The 24187-nt window shown below is 35.6% G+C and overlaps 1 protein-coding gene across 1 annotated transcript in view; it reads right to left on the minus strand.

Annotated features, from left to right (window-relative positions):
- Window positions 1–15696: 15696 nt before the first annotated feature.
- The window catches only part of LOC131156670 (protein LPA3), a 33182-nt gene continuing 24691 nt past the window's right edge, over window positions 15697–24187 (minus strand). The window contains exon 10 of the mRNA XM_058110526.1: window positions 15697–15894. The gene's annotated coding sequence lies outside the window, so the exon portion shown is untranslated. The remainder of the gene's footprint in view (window positions 15895–24187) is intronic.

Consider the following 24187-nt stretch of genomic DNA (forward strand, 5'->3'; position numbering starts at 1 on the left):
ATTAGGCAATTCTGAATAACTCATCATAAATTTGACCATGTCCATAAGAGTTATATTCCTTCTTTGTGCTACACCATTTTGTTGTGGCATACCAAGTGCAGACAACTGGGATTCAATCTCATCTTCTGATAAGTAATCAACAAATTCTCTTAAGAGGTACTCGCCACCACGATCACATCGCAGTGTCTTGATACATTTAGCCTGACACTTCTCTGCTTCTGCCTAAAATACCTTGAATTTCTCAAAGCATTCGGACTTATGGCGCATCAAATAAGTATACTCATACATTGAGTAATCATGAATGAATGTAATAATATACTCAAATCCACCTCTAGCCTAGATATTCATGGGGCCACACAAATTAGAGTGAACCAGTTCTAATGTCTCTATTGCTCTATAGGCTTTGGCCGAAAAGGTTGCTTGGTCATCTGACCTCCTAAGCAGAATTCACAAACTGGTAGTGCCTCCACTTCTAATGATCCCAATGACCCATTTTGAACTAGCCTTGAAACCCATCTCAGATTAATATGGCCTGGGCATAAGTGCTAAAGATAAGTTTGGTTCAATTCAGAAGGTTTCTTTCTCTTACATGGTTGTTTATTAGTGTTATTCAATTCATTTAGTTGCATTGTAGGAGAAGCATGATTAATAATATAAAGACCATCCACAAATGTACCCGAATAGATTTTTTTAACTTAATAACAACTAAGTTATTAAAATAAACGGAATATCCATTATTTACCAACTTGGAAACTGAAATCAAATTCCTTCTAATGGAAGGTACATAAAGAGAGTCTTTCAATATTAAAATCCTATCTTTATCAAAAGAAATGTGAATATCTCCTACTGCAAGTACTGACACTCTCATGCCATCTCCCAAAAATACGTAAATCTCCCCATCACTTAGGTGGCGGGTTTGCTAGAACCCCTGCAAAGAAATGCAAACATGATTAGTGGCTCCCGTATCTACACACCAGGTACTGGTAGATATCACCACTAAACATGTTTCAACTACTAGTGAATGAGATATACGTGTTGGGTGGTCCAGGGACTTTTCAACCCCAAACACTTCTTTGAGGTTTTGCATTATATCATAGGCAGAAGGCATAGAATGATGCTGATGTTGCAGAACATTCGACATAGAAGCCAAAATGTAACACCGCGCCATCTCCTCAGCCTTACTCCACTTCTGGCAAGCTTGGGTTTCCTCATTAGTTGCCCCTTCACCAGGTTTCTGTGGACATACCTTTGTAAGCACATAATTGTACTCCTCTGCAGTCAGTACAGTATCTAAGTTCCTTTTTCAGTCAATATAATTAGGTCCAACCAGTTTGTTTTCTTTGAGAATAACAGCCAAGGGATTAAAAGTCATTTTAATCCTAAGAATCACATATTACAACAAAATATGGTGAGCAATAATAAACTTTTAATTCCATTAAAAGAATATGGTTCGCTTTACCAATACTTTTCTTTTAAAGAATCTTTCAGCAACTTAGCACACCATGAGTAATATGCCTTGATGGGAAGATTGTCTATTACTCAATATTTGTGTAGACAGGTGAGGACCTATTAATTTTACTATCTAGGCAAGTGACTATGTCAAGAAAAATTAAACTGCTGACTTTGCTTTGGTCTTATAAACAATAACAGTGACTTAGACGGTGAGAATACTATTATTCATAACTAAGTGTATACCATCACATAACACTAAACCTATTGTCTCATAGTGAATCCCCCAGATGGAGAGGTGACACAATTCTAACAATTACTAGAGTTTATCCTTGGGTGAGTCTATAATTAATTCCATCCGATAGGAAGGAAGATACTAATATCAACTCATAAAATTAATTACATCACTTATAAACTAGTGATGGAGACCATGGGATTTATACGTAATAAATTCCCTCACCCACTTAGTTATTTAATTCATGAGGGATGCAAATTTGCACATGTTTAATATTCCAATAAATTTAATATTTCAATATTGGTAACTACAATACACGCAACAAATAAAATTCCAAATTCCCTTAAATTATTTTAAAAAAAATTATAACTTGGGAATTAATTTTATTCTCTAGTTGCACATGCATAAACCAATATTGAAATATTAAATCTTACATGCTAATGACATAACATAAGAACAAAAAACATGTCAAGCAAGCATATATAAACAAGAAATATGATATCATAAAAATCTCGGTTATTATGGTCCAGCAGCTTGCATCATAAAACCGTGATTCCTTGCTTGCCATTACGGAGTGCCGGCGATCGACGGGGTCCTACCCGTAGACTGTGACTACAAGTCTATTTATAAACTCTCCATTTAAATTCAAATTTAAAATCAATTTAAAATTCAAATTCAATTTCAAATTACAACTTCAAATTTAAATTCAAATTCAAATTCAAACTGCAACAATGTTCTAGGGTTTTTCTTCTTTTCCGCCACCACTATGTGTCGCAACAACTGTGACTGTGTCTCGAATGAACTTGCAACAGATTACAGAATCCTATGCCTCCATGACTAGAGTTCACATGCTACGAATCTTATCACAAACAATCGTAATTGGATTACAAAATCCTATGCCTCCATAATCCATAGTTCACATGCTACGAATTTTTAAACAATTGCAATCATAAACCATACATTCGTGTGACCATAATAATCGGACAGAACGCTGCAAAACAGAAGTTAGCACATCCACACGTTATACCCTATGCATGCACTAATTTGAAAACTGGAGAAGATGGTATTATTATCCGTATATAGTATCAGTCGAGGCTCTGATACCAATTGATGGGGCCTGCTGCAGAATAGCCCTAAGATCTGGCTGAAGTGCATACAGATAAAAAAAAAAAAAAATCTTGCATACCCGAGTTAAACAAAAATTCGATCTTTAAAACCTATATCATAATAAAAATTCAATCTTGCAAATCCTAATTACGTGATTAGGATCATACCTACGAGATCTCTCTAGTTTGATCTCAAATCTACAAGCACGAAGAAGAACTCCCGGATCTGCGAGATCGAAGAAGAACTCTTGATGACAACTAGGGATCTTCTACTATATTCCTCGAACACGCCTTGCTCCTCAGAGAGTGGGCTCGTCAGCGACGGCTAGGGTTTGCTTCATACAAAGATGTCTACCTCTATGTGTGTGTTTTCATCTAACCCTCGCCGTTGAATGGAGTGCGTGTATATAGGCTACAGCAAGGACCTCTGGGCAAATATAACTAGGGCTTCCGACGTAATTAAGAATTTCTAACCCGACCCGGATTAATCCTTAATAACGTTAATTACAATTCATACCCCTAAAGAATTATAATTGTACTCTTTGTCATATTCAAAATTAAATTTTGAGTTCCTATTATTAAATGCTTATTTATCTCCCCACGTAAAGATTATAGATACCCATCAATTAAATTAAATTACTCACAATTTAATTAATTGACATATTAATTCTCTGAGACTTTCCATTTAACTTATTTGATGTGTCGAATTCAAAATTTACCTGCAGGGTTTGACACAATTAAAACTTATAAGCTCCCTCAATGGGGGTATCATCAATCCCGATACCAGGACGTGGATTCCATCAATAATTAATGTTTACCATACACATAATGCCATTACCCAACTCACTAAATTTATTGACCCATAAAGAATCTCACTCTTCTATGAATCAAAGTAATAAACACTACATGCACGTGTCCAATAATCATATCAGGATTAAGAGCATAAACACTCATAATAATCATGAAATATTAATTGTTTTATATAGTCAGTATTAAAACAATTACCTCAATATGGTCATATTCAATACACACAAAGTGTACTAGCACAAGGAGTTGGAACTATACCATTCCCCATAGTCGAGACAGACCTATTAAAACCTTGTGCTACAGTCCTACCAATGGTGTGTCCAATTCCATTTAAGACTGTGAATAATAAATTTATATTCTATAATAACTAATGATCTAATCTTTTGTGTGTAAGTCGTACTCTACATACTAGATCACCTACTATATAGAATAAAAGACATACATGCATAATCATTAAATAGATAATGTTAGACAAACATTACTCACAAAGATTCTCATTAAAATGGAATAACTAAAGTTATTAATAAACAATAAAACTGATTACATAAAACATGTTTTTCAGTATAAATCTCTAACATAGGGTACCCAGCTATAGGACGCTCGAGTTCTTCTTCTTCCTCCTTCTTTGCTCTTAGCTCTTTTGATGGTCGTAACCTCCTTCTCACCTTCTTAATTTTTCTTCTTCCTCTTTTATTTCTATCTCCCCCTAATCATAAAAACAAAACATAAGTTAGCTTGATAATAATAGAAAAATGATTACCTTTGACAAGCCAAGCGTCGAGCAGCCTCTACTCTTGGAGCTGCTACTGCAATGAGGTTGTTGTCCAAGGCACAAAAAGAATGTTGTAAAGTTACAAATAATAATCCAATTGGATAGAAATATGAATACTGCGTCATGAACAACTTGGTAAATATTCAGCTTCATCGGACAAGAAATAACCATCCGATCGTCTACTTCATGTTGACTGCGCAGGCACCTCCCATCTTGAAGCTTTTGTTGCAGTGAGACTACTGTCTAAGGCACAAAAATAAAGTTGCAAAACTTCAAATAATAATCCAACTACTCCAAATTAAGAAAAATGAGGCATGAACAATCTGTTAAAATTTCAGCTTCATCAGACAAAAGATTGTCATCTGATCGTCTATATCAAGCTGATTGCATAGACACCTCCAATCCTAAAACTGCTGCTGCAATGAGGCTGCTATCCAAGGCATAAAAATAAAATAATGAAACTCCAAATAATAATCTGACCGGTCAGAATTAAGAAAAGTGAGTCATGAACAACCTGTTAGATTACCCTCCATCAGACAAAAAATCACTATCCGATCATCTAGATCAAGTTGACTACATATGCACCTCCAATCCTCTCTCTTTCTCTCCTTGGGAGGTCGTGCTCCCCTTTGTGTGGTTGTGCACTCCCCTTGCAGATGCCTTCTTTTTATGCTAGGTTTTCATCCATCATTAAATAAAATCAAACCATCTAGGGCAAATTTTTTCTTTCTATGCACGTTCTTTCCATTCGTAGAGAGTTTCTATTATAGGTTTCCATAAGATTATTTCTTTCCATGCAAATATCAAGCAAATCAATTGAATTAGGAAACAAAGTATCACTATTTATTGCAAATCATTCAATTTAATTGTAGATCAATCAATTTTTAGGAAAGAAATTTCTTCTTTATTGCTTGATTTTCCTTTAATTTGTGCATGTGTACAAGCACCAGCTGCTCATGCAAACCGAATATTCTAGCATATTCCCATAACAATAAAATAATAATAAAAAATGTCATTTTTTTTATATTGGGCCCCAAATGTATTCTCCATATTTGTATTTCCCGCATGCATACCCCATTGTATTTGTATCCCCTATACTGTGTATTTCCCCTATATCTGTAATAAATACGAGGACTTGCTCCTTTTCTCTTTTCTCTTTTTTTTTTTTTTTTCAATAATTGGCTTAGGGGACCCAGTTGCAAAAGGGATTATCTTAATTCAAGGCAACAAAAGGACTCAATTAAAGGGACTCAATTAAAGGAACCTAAAACAAAAGGACTCGATCCAAGGAATATGGAACGAAAGGACTCAGTTAAAGGAATATAAAACGAAGGAACTTAAAAGAAAAGGACTTGATCCATGGAATATGGAACGAAATGACTAATTTAAAGGAATATAGAACAAAGGAATCTAAAACAAAAGGAGCACGTGAAAGGACCTAGTTGAATGTTGTTAACCGGGCTCCTAAAAAAAATAAATAACATATTTTTCAAAGAGCCTTTAAATTTTTTGAATGTAAAATTGACCCCTATTTTTTGGGTAAAATTACTAAGTTGTTACAAAGGGTCCTATTTCAATTGAAAAAAACGATTACAATAAAAAGGACTAGAATGATAGCTTTAAGGCTTAAAATTTTATATAGGAGTGAACTTGGATATTATGTATAAATTTTCTTGAATGTTTAATATCAAATTTGGTTGTTGCTGTTGCATAATAATTAATGCTTAATTGATTTATAAATTTCATTTATTCTAGATTTTTAACATGGTTATTGTTTTATGATTATAGCACATTATACATCCCGTAGTTGTCATTGATGCATTTTGTTTACCGCATTTTAGTTCTAAATGTTACATTATTACAGATTCTATGGTTTTCATTAAAAATTTCGTGTTTTGCAACTAATTTCCACCATATTTTATGATTGAAATCGCAATAAAATTTTTCATTTTCAATTTCGTACTTTTAAGCCTCAAACTTCTTGTACAAACATGAGAAGGGTTAATCATCACCTGTTATGACGGCAAGTGTTGATCTTGGTGCTTCCTCTAGATATAAGGGATTAGCCATCTCAGCAAGAAGTTTGGAAATAGAGTTTTCCTTAAGCAACGGACAGTGATACAGTTAGACATGTGAAAATAAAAAATAAAAAATGACAGCAAGAACTTCCTCTGTTTTTCATCTGAAAGATGAAAGAAATCATAGGATTCATGAGTCATTTTTTTCCTTCACAATCCATCTTTTAGATTGTTTAAACAGATCATTTGTAGTTTTATTCAAACCAAATATTTTGTTGCTCTTGCTAGAAGTCAAAAATCTTAGAAAGATGTGACTACAAGTTCCTGGTTGGTGTGACGATTCGAGTCTAAGAGGGGAGCTCAGTGTATATAATATGGAACAAGTTGCGAATCCCACAAAACAAAAACATTAATACCATAGTTATGACTACTGCTCTAGCAGAGCAAAACTATTCTCAACAAAACTGAATGGAGAAGATTATTGCCTACTAGCTTTTGCATTTTAGCTCAAATGCAAAGGAATGATATGAATGGCATTGCCCATGTTTTTTTTTTAAGGTTTCGAAATTGCGAATATCAAAGATAGAATTGATTTTAAATTTTCACAAATTTTGTTGAAATTTCAACCAAAATTTTCACTTTCTACCATCCTCAAAATTGAAAAAGGAGGTCAATGACTATCTTATGAAGTTTCTTCCGAAATTTTCACAAATCATCCAAAACTTATCAAAATCTTAAAATTTCAATGAAAGTTGTTGAGAATTTGACCATGAAACAAAATTTATTGAGAATTCCACTTGTGAGTTTATCTCACATTGGAAAAATTGAGTGGATGATGGGTGCTTATATAAAAGGTTAGGCCCAAGACCCACAAGCCCACCCGTGGGCTCCTCCGGTCCTAATAAGTGGTATCAGAGCTGTCGGTTCATAATTCTGGGTGAGTGACATCGTAAAAGTTGAGACATGAAGCTAATTCTCCCGTGGACGTAGGCACATTGTCAAACCACATTAATTTCTTGTGTCATTGTTTATTTGTTTTCCTTATTATGTGTATGTGATTGTGTTTATGTGTTGTTCATCGTTGGTTGTTGCATTGCACAATCCGAACGGTTTTTTTTTTTTTGCTGCGCATTAATTTGCACAACAAATTGGTATCAAAGCTATTGGTTACAATGGTTGGGATTTCTTCTGCAAAGTTCAACATTGTCAAGTTCAACGGATTAGGAAATTTCAGACTTTGACAGAGGAGGGTTAAGAACTTGTTGATACAGCAGGGTATGGTTAAGGCATCATATGGAAGGCAACTAGAAGGAATGGATGACATGAGTTTGAAGGAATTGGAAGCGAAGACTGTGGCAACTATCAGGCTTTGTTTGGCTGATGACGTGATTATCACGTTATGGATAAGGAATCGCCGGAAGCAATTTGGCCAAAACTTAAGAGTCGGTATATGTCCAAGTCATTAACAAACAAGTTGTATCTTAAGCAGAAACTATATGGGCTTAAGATGTTGGAGGATTCTGATTTGAATCAACACATCAACGTATTCAATCAGATCATCAGTGACCTGAAGCGTGTTGATGTGAAGTTCAAAGATGAAGACAAGGCGTTGATGCTACTGAATTCCCTACTTACGTCTCCTACGTATGAAAACTTGGTTACGACTCTAATATGGAGAAAAGAAACTCTGGAATTGGAGGATATCAAGAGTGTTCTTTTGGGTTTTCATAAGAGGAAGAAGGCCAAGGATGAGAATTTACAACGTGAATGGCTTGTGGTGAAGGGTAATTAGGGATGTGAGAGAAGTAAGTTCCGAAGCGGAGCAAGTAACAATAAGGCCCGGTCCAATTCTAGGAAGAGGAATGACGTATGGTGTTTTAAGTGTAGGAAAAAGGGGCACATAAAACTGGATTGTCCAGAGAGGAAGAAGGGGAATGCAAAAAATAAAAAGGGTTCGTCAAAATTGGCGAATATGGTGGAAGAAGGAGACTCAGAGAACGATGATGGTGATATACTTTTACTTTCATTGGGTTTAGATCGTCTCACGGATTCTTGGATCTTAGATTCAGCGTGCTACTATCACATGACACCAAACAAAGAACGGTTCAACACTTATAGATTGGTAAATTTTGGTTCTATTCTGATAGAAAATGATGCTTCATGCAAAATTGTCAAAATAGGGAATATCAGAATCAAAATGTTTGATGGTGTTGTGAGAACGTTATGTAATGTTAGGCATATACCTGAGTTAAGGAAGAATTTGATTTCAGTGGGCACTTTAAATTGTAACGGGTTTAGTTACAAGTTTGTAAATAGGGTAATGAAGTTGAGTAAGGGTGTTCTAACCGTGATGAAGGGGCGGCAATTTCCAGGGAATATCTACACATTGTTAGGTACCATAGTTGTAGGTGGAGCTGCAGTTGTAGAGTCTGAGTTGAATAGTATTGTCTTGTAGCATATGCAGTTAGGACATATGGGTGAGCGTGAGATGATGGAGTTTCATAAGAGAAATCTTTTGAAGGGTGTTAAAACATACAAGTTGAATTTCTATAGGTATTGTGAGGCTAGGAAACAGAATACGGTATAGTTCATGAAAACCACACACAAGACGGAGGGAATTCTTGACTACATTTATTCAAATATTTGGGAGCCGATAAAGGTAGCATCATGAGGAGGACATATGTACTTTGTGAGTTTTATTGATAATCACTCAAGGAAGGTTTAGGCATACTTCATGCGGCACAAATCAAAGACATTTGCCAAGTTCAAATTGTGGAAAGCCGAAGTGGAAAACCAAACCAAGAGAAAGATTAAATGCCTCAAGTCAGACAATGGTATTGAATACACTGATTCAAGGTTCAAGGAGTTGTTCGAGCAACATGGCATTACGAGACATTTCACATTACACAAGACACCACAATAGAATAGTGTGGCAGAAAAGATGAATCGACCTATAGCTGAAAAGGGTCAGTGTCTCAGGTTGAATGCAAGGCTTGCAAAAAACTTCTAGGCAAAGATAGTAACTATAGTGTGTTTCTTGATTAATAGATCACTAAGGGTAGTACTAGATAGGAAAGTTGCAAAGGAGGTGTAGACAGGCAGCGCGGTAGACAACCTTGGGTTGAGAGTGTTTGGATGTCCACCCTATGTGCACATTTCTTGTGAGGAGATATTGAAGCATGATGCAAAGTATAAACATTGCATCTTTCTGGGGTGTTAGAAAGGGATAAAAGGGTTCAAGTTGTGGGATCCGAAGGCAAACAAGGTGGTGATCAGTAAAGATATGGTTTTCGATATATAAAAAAAAAAAAAACCATGTTGTAGGGTACTCAGGAAGAAAAAGAGAAACGGGTACCAAAAAATTGTAGCAGCACTGAGCATGTGGTGCAAGTGGAGCTAGAGACTCAAGGTGGAAATGACAATATTCGGAATGCAGGTCCAGATGCACTATCAGGCCACCCCCCAAGTATGAATTTGAAGATCTTGTTTCTTATGCACTCATTACTAGTAGCAGGAATCCTACTACTTTTCAATAGGCGGTGCACAGCGAAGAGAAAACTAGATGGATGGGTGCTATGGTGGAAGAGATGAAGTCTTTGCATAAGAAACAGACATGAGAGTTGGTGAAACTTCCAAAAGGGAAGCAAGTGATAGGTTGCAAATAGGTGTATAGGAAGAAAGAAGCCGTATAAGAAAAAGAAGGAGAAAAGTTCAAGGCTCGGTTAGTAGCAAAGGATTACTCATAGAGGAAAGTGGTTGATTATGAGGAGATCTTCTCCCCTACGATCAAACACACTTCCATCAGGGCAGTGTTGGATTGGTTGCACATTTCAATATGCATTTGGAGCACATGGACATAAAGACAACATTTCTCCATGGTGATTTAAATGAGATCATTTACATGGTACATTTAGAAGGCTTCGTTCAACCTGGATAAGAACATTTGGTCTATAAACTGAGGAAATCACTTTATGTGCTGAAGTAGTCTCCAAGGCAATGGTACAAGCGGTTTGACTCCTACATGATCCGGATTGGCTACAGGAGATGTGAGTATGATTGTTGCGTGTACGTGAAGAGTTTGGATGATGGTTCACTTATTTTTCTATTGCTTTATGTGGATGACATGCTAATTGCTATGAGGAGTTTGACTGAAGTCAATAATTTGAAAACCTTGTTAAGCAAAGAGTTTGACATGAAAGACTTGGGTGCGGCCAAGAAAATTCTTGGAATGGAGATTCACAAGAACAAAGCTGCAAGGAGATTGTTGTTATCTTAGGATAACTATGTTGAGAAGATGTTAGAGAGATTTAGCATAAACAATGCCAAACCGATAAGTACACAATTGGTGAATCATTTTAGGTTGTCTACCACCTAGTGCCTAAAGACAAATGATGACGTTCGTGACATGTCCAATGTCTCATATTCCAATGCAGTGGGGTGCTTAATGTATGCTATGGTTTGTAAAAGGTCAGATCTAGCACAAGATATTAGTGTGGTGAGCAAGTTTCTTTCAAATATGAGTCGACGACATTGGAATGCAGTCAAGTGGATTTTCAGATACTTAAGGGGTACTACAGATTATGACATCGTGTTCGACAAGCAATAAGGTGATCCTTCAGTGGTATGATATGTGGATGCAGACTATGCAGGGAATTTGAATGAAAGAAGGTCTACCACAGGGTATATATTCACCCTGCTAGGAGGGCCTATTTTTTGGAGGTCCATGGTTCAGTCACTTGTTACACTATCTACTATTGAATCGGAGTATATGGTAGTGGCTGAGGTTGCTAAGGAAGCGTTATGGCTTACAAGATTGGTCAAGGAGCTGGGTATTCAGTAAGGTGGAGTTCAATTGCATTGTGATAGTCAAAGTGTCATTTATTTGGAGAAGAACCAAGTGCATTTGTATCATGCGAGGACCAAGCATATAGATGTGAAGTTTTACAGAAACAGGGAATTAGTTGCTTCTGATGAACTACTGCTTGAGAAAGTTCACACTTCTGAGAATGCAGCAAATATATTGACAAAGTATGTTACCACAGACAAGTTCAAGCATTGCTTGGACTTGATCAACGTCTCCAGTTGCTAGATTAAAGGCATCCCAACCTACTGTCCTAGGTGGAGCTGCGAGTTATGTTTTCATATTTATCCTAAGGGGTGAATATTCTCCGAGGTGGAAATTGTTGGAGTATATGGCTCATATTGAGTGGAACACATGCACAAGAAAAGCTTGCTGAGGAAAAACAAGGAAGTTGGATTGCAAGAAGAAACAGTTAACAGTTTGATCAACTGTTACAACAACGGTTTAGCTTTAGAAGGAAACTGTCGACGTTTTGTCTAAAATCGTCGACGATTTTAGTCTCAGTAAGAAACCGTCGAGGGTTTTGTTCTTTGCTGTTTTTGAATTTTGAATTGAAAAGATCAGTAAGGTTTGGGATTCAGAGGCATAACCTTCGAGGATTGATACAAGGGTAAATGGGGAACTTCCTAATCCCTTTGTACATGTAAGGTTAGCATATAAATGATGTTGTAACCCTAGTCTGATGAGGATAGTGAAAATCAGCCGCTTGCTCCAGTGAATGTAGGCACATTGCCAAACCATGTTAATTTCTTGTATCATTGTTTATTTGATTTCTTTATTATCTACGTGCAATTGTGTTTCTATATTGTTCATCGTTGGTTACTGCATTGCACGATTTGAACAGTTTGTTTTTCCACTACGCATTAATTTGCACAACATTATAATTCCAACCAACATGGAATACAAAAATACATCGCAATTTTGGAAATAATTACTCCTTATATATCCCACATTAGCTGAAATAACATCAACTTTTAATGTGATCATTTGCATTAAAATCATACTCTCTTTTATAAACTATTATATTTCCATTCCTACTACATTATATTATGCAAACCAAACATCAAACATGTCCTTTGAAATCTTATGTAATACTCAACTTATAGACTAACTATACCATTGTATTTAATTTATAATGTCTGATTAATTTGTGGGTTATTACAAACTAATTCATTAATTTGTTAATTAAATTCAAGATATTTATTATGCTCATCATAGTTATTGGCTATTGTGCCTTATACACCACATGCTTGTCATTTATGCCTTTCGTTTACTATATTTTAGTCCTAAAACATGCATTAATCAGACAAAGCTTCCTAAAAATTCCACACTTACTACTACTTTCCATCATTTTTAAAAATTGAAATCAAAATTAAAATTTTCATTCAAATTTTTGGTAATTATGAAGCCTCACAATTTGAGTTTAAAATGGAATTCAAAACATTCAAATTACCATCTATCTCCACATCAACTTCCTCAAATGAAATTGGTTGTAGCACTACAAACCATAATTTATACGCAATTTTTACATTATATTTTGCAATAAACACAAATAGCACATTTGAGCCAACAGAGACTAATCTTCATATATTATTGTTGAATAATTGGGTAAAATGGAAGACCTAATCATAGAGATAGGTCTCTCCATATATTTATAATATATGTCAAAGTACATCCCGATGACCATAATAACCTTACTAACTCTCATTTATTAACATAACACTAACACATTAATAATGCTAAATGACTAAGATAACAATCAACACTCCCCCCTCCCCGGCCTCTAGTTAGAGCATATATATTATGTGCTCCTAACTTGTTACAAATGAATTTAACACGAGCACACCCCAAATCTTTGGTAAATAAATCAGCAAGTTGCAAATCAGAATTCACATGAGTGGTGGTAATAAATTTCTGCACAAGTTTCTCCTAAACAAAGTGGCATTAACTTCAATGTGTTTCATCTGCTCATGGAAGATTGGATTGGAGACAATATGGATCACGGGCTTGATTATAACACATCAACTCCATAGACTGAGAATGTAGAAAACTCAGTTCTTCCAATATGTTATTTATCCAAACAAGTTCACATATGGTGTGAGTCATGGCCCTATACTCTGACTCAACACTTGAATTAGCCACTACAACTTGTTTCTTACTCCTAGAAACCAAATTTTCACCAACAAAATTACAGTACCTGGTTGTGGATATTTGCCAAAAGGTGATTGGCCCACTCTACATCAGTATATCCCTGAATATGAGCATGACCTCAATGTAATATAAAAGACCTCTCCCAGGTGCACCTTTGAGGTATCTCAAGATGCGAATTACTACATCATAATGACTTGTTCTCGAAGAATCAAGAAGCTAACTCACAACACTTGTGCAAGAGATCTATTTGGCCAAGTGACCATGAAATAATTCAGCTTTCCAACAAGTCTCCGATATCGTCCTTGGTTGGGCAACAATCACTCATACCTAGCACTAGCTTACTTTTAGGACCCACATGCATACCAATGAGTTTGGAGCCCAACACTCCAGTGTCATCTAAAAGATCAATATCATACTTCCGCTATGATAAATTGATTCTCATACGAGATTTTTGTATTTCTTTACCCAAGAAGTACTTCAATGATCCCAAATCCTTTGTTTGAAACTTAGTCTGTAGAAAATGTTTTAGGCTCTGGATACCCTAATCATCATCAACAATAATTACAATATCAACCACATATACAATAAGCAGAATCCTTATGGATGGAGTACGACAACAAAATACAAAATGAACTATTGCACACTGTTGAAGGAAAGACACAAGTACTATAGCACTGAATCAACCGAATCGTGCCCTAAGAGACTATTTTAGACCATATAGTAACTTCTTGAGCCACCATACTAAGCCTAGCTACCTTGAGCAATAAACACATGTGGTTGCTCCATACAAGCCTCCTAAAGATCACCATGTAGAAAAACATTCTTTGTGTCTAATTGGTATAAAGGATAGTGATAGGAGGCAACTAAGGAAATGAACAAGTGTACTAAGGCATGTTTGGTGATAGAGGAGAATGTGTCTGAATAGCCCAAGACATACATATGAGTTTATCCCTTAGTAGCAAGATGGGCCTTCAATCAAGCCATGGAACCATCTAAATTAACCTTCATAGTGCACACCTTCTAAATTAACCTTCACAGTGTACACCAAACGACAACCAATCACAAACTTATCAAGAGGAAAAGGTACCAAGTATCATTGTCCTATAGTGCATGCATCTCTTCTATCATTGCATTCCTCCACCTAAAATGGGATAGGGCTTCAAAAATAGACTTTGGATGGTCAACAGAATGTATAGTACTAAACAAAACAATAGTATAAAGGTGACAAGAAATCACAACACACAAAACTAGAGATTGGATGTTGGGTACAAGTGGATTTACCTTTTCAAGCAGCAATAGAAGGATCAACCACTTGGGGAAGAGGGTCATCTGAAGAGGGAACTTTAGGCATAGAAGTGGAAGCTCAAGGAGGCTCACCTCCCTTGGTTTGTGTGTACACTTGCAGATTGGGGCGATCTAAGTGACAAGAAGGACTCAAAGTAGATGAAGATGCAGGAAGAATGGATAGAGGAAATAACTTAGGATCGAGAAGGCTAGGCAAAAAGAGGGACTCATCAAGATCAATAGAACTTAAGGAATCAGAATAATACGATGCAGACTCAAAAAAAGGTGGCATTAGCAAAGACAAAGAATTGATGTAAAGTGGGGCTATAACATCAATAGGGTTTGAGTGACTTCAAGAACATGCCAATTTTTCCGCTCTACAACTCCATTTTGTTATGGAGTGTGGGCACAGGATGACTGATGGATCAAGCCAAAGTTTGTCATATAGGTAGTGAATTGAGTATTGAAGTACTCAGCATTCCCACCATGAAGCATTCAGTCTAGCACATCAAATTGAGTTCTTATTTGAGAATAGAAGATACAAAAGATATTAGACAACTCAAAACAATCTTTATTAAATATAACTAAATCATTTTAAAATAGTCATTGACAAATGTAACAAGGTACCAAAACCTCAACTTTGACGTGAGATTACCAAGACCCCAAATATCATAATAGACCAACATAAAAGGGCTAATGGCTCTTATATTGACTTGGGAGACAAAGGGAACACGATGATGTTTTCCCAATTGACAAGACTCACTATCAAGGTTAGACAAGGAACTCAAGTAGGAACTAGTTGTTTAAACTTGTCTAATGATGGATGACCAAAGCAATAATGGGTTTGATGTTGTAACGACCTGATATTTCATGCATTTTTTTTTTTACATATATATAACTATAAAATTCCTCTACTCTGATACTTTCTAATAAACCAAACCATCATAACAGCCAGATAAGGATCGTGGAAACTGGAACCCAATAAACTACCTAAGCAGCGAAAAGCAAAATATATACAACCATATTAATATATACAATACCAGATTATTAGAATATTTTTCAAAATACGTATACACAACCATTCCAAAAATACCCTCATCTGGACCTAGGGACTACTCAAAAATGACTTCCCAAAATACTCACCCTACAGACAGGGCAGTACTGTAGTCCCCTCTATCTGCGAGTCTAATCTGCTCGCATAACTAGATTACCTGAAAAATGTTAAATCACTGGGATGAGACAATGCTCAGTAAGATGAAATATGCTATTACTTGTGTGTGGTAGGTGAGTTTACATATTTGTAAAAACTGATTTATAAATACCATAAATAACTGAGTCTAAGAAAACATGTATAAATAATGTGCAGTATAGCTCATACCTATGTTATTTAATATAAATTGTTTTTCTAAATTTTCTATTCATAATACTTCTAATATTCATAGGTATGTCTATGATTTCTGTAAATCTAAATATATAAAATAACTGAGAAAATTTCCCTGAATGAATAATTGAAAGTTATGATTTAACCCCTCATGATAGGATTGTGCGGCTCGAAGGCGAGACCTATCCTGTCTGACCTATCAGAATAAGTTAACTGAACTCCAAAAGTCAGATCGGCCTCTTCAACCCTAACTAGCAGGAAGTCTATCCACAACATTGGCATGATCGACTACTGAATATTCACATACTATTTGAATTATGTTGTTACACTCTGAACTGAAAATAGATACGATACCGTACTCTGCTGACTGAATCTAGTCCATCAGGGTCTGATAATATATATATATATATATATATATATATATATATATATATATATATATAACTGATATTTTTAAATTACTGTTTTACCATGATTTTGAAATAATCATAACACTGTAAAACTAATCTGAATAATATGAAAATCTAAATATCTGACTGAATATTTAATATCTGTATAACTGAAAATCTGTCTAAATATCTGAGTATCTGGGTGTTATGGTTCTAAAATCATGATATTCTGAAATTGCTGAAAATACATGTTTCTGTACAAATACTGTAAATCATGCTTTTAAATATACTGTATAATTTCTATATGTATGTATACTGAAAATTCATCATTCTATGAAATATATATATATATATATCTCATTATATTTTCTACTAAAATACTATAAAATATGGTATTTGTAAACTGTATAATTACTGTGCTACACTATTCCTAGTTCATGCCAAACAATTAAATAAATAGGATTCGTATGCTTTGAAATCTGTATTTTCTATTATACTAATTTTACAATCTAAAAAATAATCTAGTAAAACGTATATTTTATACTGAAAATCATGCCAAAATATCCTAACATAGCATATTTCCCTTACCTGACTATTTAAACACTAGCTGCTATTTACAGTCTCACATGTGCAGCATTTATAACTTCAACATCTTAAGATAATACACATAATTTCCCAATCAAACAACTGAATTCACCTAAATAATTATCGCATACATACTTCCCCAAATCCACATATGCTTAATTCCTAAACTATAATTCATATATCATTTTACCTACGTTCCTAAAATACCACCCACTGGGGTCCTCAACTCTTGCCTGTAGGGTCCCAAAACACCTTATTCTAGAAAATATAATACCTTGATTTTACTTCACAAAACTCTAGTATATTAGCATATAATACATAATCTGACCTCAAATGAACTGGGTAATACTGAAAATACTCAAATAATCTACTTATCCTAATTTTGGGATGGTTCTCAAACTTCTCAAATCAACATTTCGCTCCGGCTATGTTGTAGAGAATTTCCCCAAGATCATCATGGTAGCTTCTGATCGTCAAACCGGAGAGAGACTAAGCCAAATTTCTAAAGAGAAGTCAGAAGAACTGTGTAGAGAAAAAAAAACTAATAAAATGAATTTTTCGTCAAAAATCCGTTTTAGAGCTATATATAAAACGATGCCCACGTGGCCTCGTCGACGAGCCACGTCACCTCGTCGACGAGTCCAAGTTGTAATCTCGTCAACAAACGTCTACTCCTCATTGACGAGATTCAGGCCCTAAAAATGGTCCTCTCGGTAACTTCTCGTCGACGAGATGAATGTCCCCGTCGATGAACCCAAGAAGGATGCTCATCGACGAGTGCTCTGTGTTCGTCGATGAGGCCCTCTAAATCTCCTTTAAAAATTTTCCCATTTCTCTTTTTTTTTTTTTTTATTTAACTACTATAATTCTTCGAGTCTCTACAGATGTGGTGTGGTAGTGACACAACAAGCAATTTAAAAAGAGAGAACTCAAAGTAGTAAAGTCCACTAGCCTCGCATCTTGTGCCAATCGTCTTCCTCATCTTCAGATTCTGAATAAGAACAGAATCAAGAAAGTAGCTTACAGAGCAATTTAGTGACTTTGCAATTTAACAAACATGAGATTAAAAGGGGATTTAGAAATGCACTAAATAGAAGAAAGAGGTATGGGGCGAGTAGGATTTACAATTCCTATTTTCTCAATAACAATAGTGGACCCAAGGTAACTTAAGATAGATTCTTAGAATACTAGAGAGCAAAAAAGAAGCTGGTGACATCTGTCATATGGTCACAAGCAGTAGAGTTGATAATCTAGGGACTAGTGGGAGAGATACCAAATAACATATAAACAAGGAGAGTAGAAGAAAGAGATATGGGGAGAGTAGGATTTTGTAAAGACCCAAAAAATAGGAATAATAAGAAAAACAAAGGAAAAGAAGGAATTTGGTTTGGTGTAGATCAAACCATCAACGGTTTGGTGAGGAAGCAGAAAATCGTTGACGATTTTGTAATTATTGCAGCACGGTTAAGGGTAAAATGGTGAAAAAGTTTGGTTAAAAGCCAAATCGTCAATGGTTTTGTCTGGCAGTAGCTTATATGTAAATCCTACAACTCATTTTATGAAAGGAAAAATCAAATTATCCTCTTTCTCTCTCTTAGGGTTGCGGCTCTCCCTCCTCTCCTCAATTTCTCGCTTGATTTCAACCTGAATCAACTGATAAACGTGACTTCGGGATCCCGGCGGCGATTCTCTGCAGTTTAACCAGAATAATTTTGTGAATCAAGCATTTCAAGCACCACTCCAAAACTAGGGTAAAGAGGTTATTTTTAAAAGTTTAACTAGTTATTGGTAATATGTGGGCCTAGGTATGTTAAATGATTGTTATTCTGAACTTAAGTTGATTGAATTAGGGTTTATGGATACAGGCTTTGTGCGGGCGCCGCATGCAAAGTATTGAATTCCCTGCTGGCATAGTTCTAGGAAACAAATAAGGGGATAGATTATGTCAAGTATTTTTAGAAAGTTTACCATTTAAAATATAGTATTTGATTCAGAAATTATATATATGAATTAATGTAAGTTTTTGGGAAATCTAATGTTTGAACTAAGAAAACCCTAGAAATAGATTTATTGTGATTTTTCGAAAAAATATAATTTTCTTAGACAATCAACATATTATAAAATAGCACTCACTTGTATGACATGAATATAAATACTTTATTGCATATATTAGCATGTTAGATTATTTTATGGTTACACAGAACAAGCATGTTTTTATAACAAAATTTTTAGAAAATCTATAAACAGTACAGAACATATGATATTTTCAGTATATCATGATAATTCAGTTAGCCCAGATGTCGTGATAATTCAGTCGGCCCAAATGTCATGATCATTCAGCCGGCCTAGATGTCATGATATTTCAGCCAACCCAGATGTCATGACTAGATATATTTAAAACAGTTTATTCAGAAATATTATTGTGACAAATTTTACACAGGACCATGAAACAGTTATTGTAGAGACCCGAAAAATATATTTATGAAAAAAATTATAAGGAAAGATGAAGGAAAAGAATAAGAAAGGGGGAAAGAAATTTAAAAGGGGCATCAGCAGGGGTTCGTTAATTAACCTAGAGTCTTCGTCGACGAATGTCCTTATAAGTCTAGTACACGTGTCTCGTCGACGAGAAGATACCGAGAGTCAAGGAACTCTCTCTCTCTCTCTCTCTCTCTCTCTCTCTCTCTATTAAAGCCCGTTTTGACGATCAAAACCTATCACAGGATTCGTGGGGAGATTTTCTACAACTTAACCGGAGTGGATTGTTGATTTGAAGTTCTTGGACACCACTCCAAAATCAAGGTAAGTAAGGTATTTTAGGATTTAGGTGTTTATTTGGAGTTATATAGGGCTTAGGATGTGCTAAATGAGAATATTCTGGGGAATGAGTAGATTGATTTGGGAAAAATGTGAAATTCAGGGTTTTGAGTTTCGAACGCTGCGAGCGTAAGATTTAAGTTTTTACGGGCCTCTCAGTAAGTCAGGTAAGGAGAATAAATTATAATAGCTATTTTTGAGAAATGAATTGTTGATTTAAAGCATGTGAAAATGAAATATGATATTTTTCCTTTGGTTATTATGTTATAAATATTAGAAAAAATTGTTAGCCTTAAGAAGTATAAGATAACATGTTTATACTGAAAATGTAATTGAAATTGGGATATATGATTTGCGCTGAGGAAAATGAAATTATGAAATATATATACTGAACTGTTTTATACAAAAATGAAGTTATGGAAATTTAATTATGTTTTATATACATAATTGTGATGAAATGAGATTTTTATATGGAAATGATGAAAAGTGGCATATAAAATGATTTGATAGAAAAATGAAGGAATGTGATATATATATATATATATATGTGTGTGTGTGTGTGTGTGTGTGTGTGTGTGTGTGTGTGTGTGTGTGTGTGTGCAATTTACTAGGAAATAATGAAATGTGGTATTGATATGTTTTTACTGAGAAATGTTGAAAAACGAGAAATGAGATTTATATTATGAGGAGAATGAACAGAAAAATTATGGGAATACCACTAATGTGATGAGATGAATGTGAATATTGAACTATAAATATTGAACTGTGAATACTGAATGTGAATACTAAATTGTGAATACTGAAATGTGAATTCCGAATTAAGAATATTGAAGTATGAATATGGAAATGAGGAAATGAGTACCTTGATGGGGTTGTTGTTGATAGAGAGCACGGTACCGTTGCTAGTGAGGTGATAGTGCAACTACACGGTCTTGTAGAGAATGTGGCAAGATAGTCAAATAGGCCTGTGAAGGGTTGTGATGCCCTCCTTGGGTCCGAACCAGGATTGGGTAGGTCATTCTTACTATAGACAAGTTCCCCCTTGATCTAACTAGGTAGGTCAACCGCGGTTAGGTCCACCCTTTGAGCCGCACAACCCAATCATGGGGGGAAGCATGACGATAAGATGGGAATATCCTCCGAGCAGCCATGAGTTACAGACACGTTGTGGATTTTATACTGGTGGAAACTCATGTGCTGGGTTATGATTACTCATTACAGATGCGATAATGAACAGTCATGGGTTACAAACACGTTAAGATATATATATATAAGGATACCCATGGGCTGAAATGTGAAAATGAAAATGAGAAAGAGAAAGAAAAACTTACGAAAGCTATTGAGATATGTATATGAGAAAGAAAAACTTATGAAAGAAAATGTGAATATGATTTTGAGAAATAAGAAAGTACGTATATGAATATGAAAATGATAAGAGAGTGTTTTAGAAACACGTTTTACATACATATATGATTATGAGTGCATATATATATATATATATATATATTTTCTCCCAGCTGTTATATGTATTAAAATGGAATGTGATATGGTGTAATTGAACTCATACTACCACACACTGAATAATTTATTCCATCTTACTAAGAGGTGTCTCACCCAAATATTTTAATATTTCAAGGAACCATAATAGACCAGGAGATAGAACTCCGAAATAAAGGGGAGTTGGTACCCTGATAGGGAGGGTAAGCATTTTGTGTTGGGAAAATGTGTTTATGTAATTCCCTAAGGTATGTTATGGACATTTGGGGATGTATATGGATGTTTAGAACTCTAATTATTTGTATTCTGGATGGTATGTATATATGGACATCCGCTGTTAGGTATGTTTTTATATGATGGACTGATTACCCGGTATCCCACTTCGGGTCGAGTTGTATTGATATGGTATTAGAGTTGTGACATGACAGGTGTTGGATTAATATTTATTATTTACTGGTGATGAAAAAAAATGGTATGAAAATTAAGGCGTCACAGTTATATTATAGTTATTTATGAAATGTACTATATGATAGCAGAACTCAGATGACTTAGTTTAGTTTTAGAGCACGATACTGTAGCTATCAGTTAATATTAGTGTCACCACACGTATCAGTAATTAATTATGTTACAATTAATTATATACAATATATGTTTATAACACAATAGAACTCATGTGCCACACACTGATGCTAATCTATCACACTTGCTGAGAGGTGTCTCACCCTAGAATTCAAACATTTCAGGAAACCCAAACAAACGAGCAGAGCGAGCTCTGAGATAATGAAAGTTTTAATACTACCCTAACTATAAGGTAAGTGTTTAAGTTGAAAGAGGGATTTTGTGTGAGTCCCTAGAATATTTGTATGGATTTTTGGGGACGTATATATATAATTATGATGTTAGTAGGACTTTGGTATTGTGTATAAGGTTCAAGTATATCATGTTTTCTGCTGCATAGTTAATATGTATTTATGAATAAGTATATCCCCAGTACTCCACTTTGGGTCTGGGTTGACTTTGTTTATAGTTTGTAGTATCGGAGTTTATTAAGTAAAATGGAAAAAAAAAAAAATATATAGCCAGAATTTTCGGAAGTTATATTGTGGTATCAGAGCTTAGATTATTAGGTTCTGTAAACTTTAGTCCACAGCGGAAAACAATACCAGAGTGTAGGAATATATCTTGAAGAAGACAGGAAATGAGTAGATCAAGATTTTAGTGAGTCAATGTTGGAAGTTAAGATGAAAATTTAGGGTTTTATTCCGCAGTCTGGAGGCAGGAACTTCGTGGTGGTTTCTGTAATTTTCCTGGAATGACGATTTCAGGAAAACTATGATAAATTATCATTGGGTTTTGTTTTTAAATTGTAAGATTGAATCTTAAATTGAGAATAAGAACATTAGGTTAATGGGTTATATGAGGTTCTTAGTTGGATTAATGTATTAGTCATATTATGAAGTTAGGATTCTAAGATTATGTTGTTCTATTTTCAGGATGGACCCTGGGATTTACGATGCTCATGTTGGTGGTAATGATGCAAGGCCCTCTAGTATGGGCAACAGTGATTCTAATGCAGTCTTGCGTAATGTTGTTTAGCAGATTATGACTGAGATAGCATGTAGTTCTAGGGAGCAGGGATGTCCATCAGTGGACCAAAGCTGCACTATAGAGTCGTTCACCAGGACGAATTCTCGAGCCTTTTTAGGGAGTGCAGACCCAATTGTGGAAGAAAACTGGATACAAGAGATTGAAAAGATCCTGACTGTACTACACTGCACCGATGAGCAGAGAGTATTGTATGCCACATTCAGACTGACGGGGAAGGCTGAGCGTTGGTGGTCTGCTGTGAGACTCCTAGAGGAGCAGAGACCAATACCTATAGCCATGACTTGGAGCCGGTTTAAAGAGATTTTTTTTCGACCGATATTTTTCCACCACCATTAGAGAATATAAAGTGGAGGAGTTCTAGAATCTGACCCAGGGACATCTGATAGTTCAGCAGTATGTGATAAAGTTTGTTAAGTTGTCTTGCTTTACCCCATACATAGTTCTAGATGAGGTAAAGAAGGCAAAAAAAAAATTTTGAGAGAGGCTTGAAGCAAGAAATTTATGAGCAGGTGACAGTTTTGAAGGAGTGGGATTTTGCAGAATTGGTAGATAGGGCCGCCGTAGCGGAGACGAGCAAGCAAAGGGGTGTTAAGGTGCAAAGTCAGAGGAAGAGGCTTGCGCCTCCTAGATTTCAGGCGGGTACTAGCTGGGGCCCGTGGAGAAGAGGTAGATATAGCGGGGGACAGAGACTAGAGATGGGAAGCAGTGGGTTTCAGGGCAAGTAGACTTACCCTATTTGCCCTAGATGTGGCAGGAGGCACGTGGGAGAGTGCCGAGCAAGGAGGAATGTTTGCTATCAATGTGGTAGACCGGGTGATTTGGCACAAGATTATCGTCCACAGCCGAGCGATGCTCCCGCTCTCAAACCATTTTAAGGGAACATCCAGGCACCCCGAGGCTGTCAGTAGAGGAATGTCGCGCAGGCGTGAGTCTACGCACTAACACCAAGAGATGCTAAGGCAGCTGGTGATGTGGTGACAAATATTATTACTATGCTTTTAATTAAAACTATTGTTTTATTTGATTCAAGGGTCACACACTCTTTTGTATCTATTAGGTATATCAAGTTATATAGGGTAGAAACTCAGTTGCTAGACACCAAATTATCAATAGCCACACCGCCAAGATCAGTAGTGAGGTGTCAAAGGGTACTTAAAGGGTATCCAGTGGATATTGAGGGGAGAGTGCTACCAGTTGACCTCGTAGTGTTAGACATGCATGGATTCG

The sequence above is a fragment of the Malania oleifera genome, chromosome 5 (assembly GCF_029873635.1).
Source record: "Malania oleifera isolate guangnan ecotype guangnan chromosome 5, ASM2987363v1, whole genome shotgun sequence".
Lineage (NCBI taxonomy): Eukaryota > Viridiplantae > Streptophyta > Magnoliopsida > Santalales > Ximeniaceae > Malania > Malania oleifera.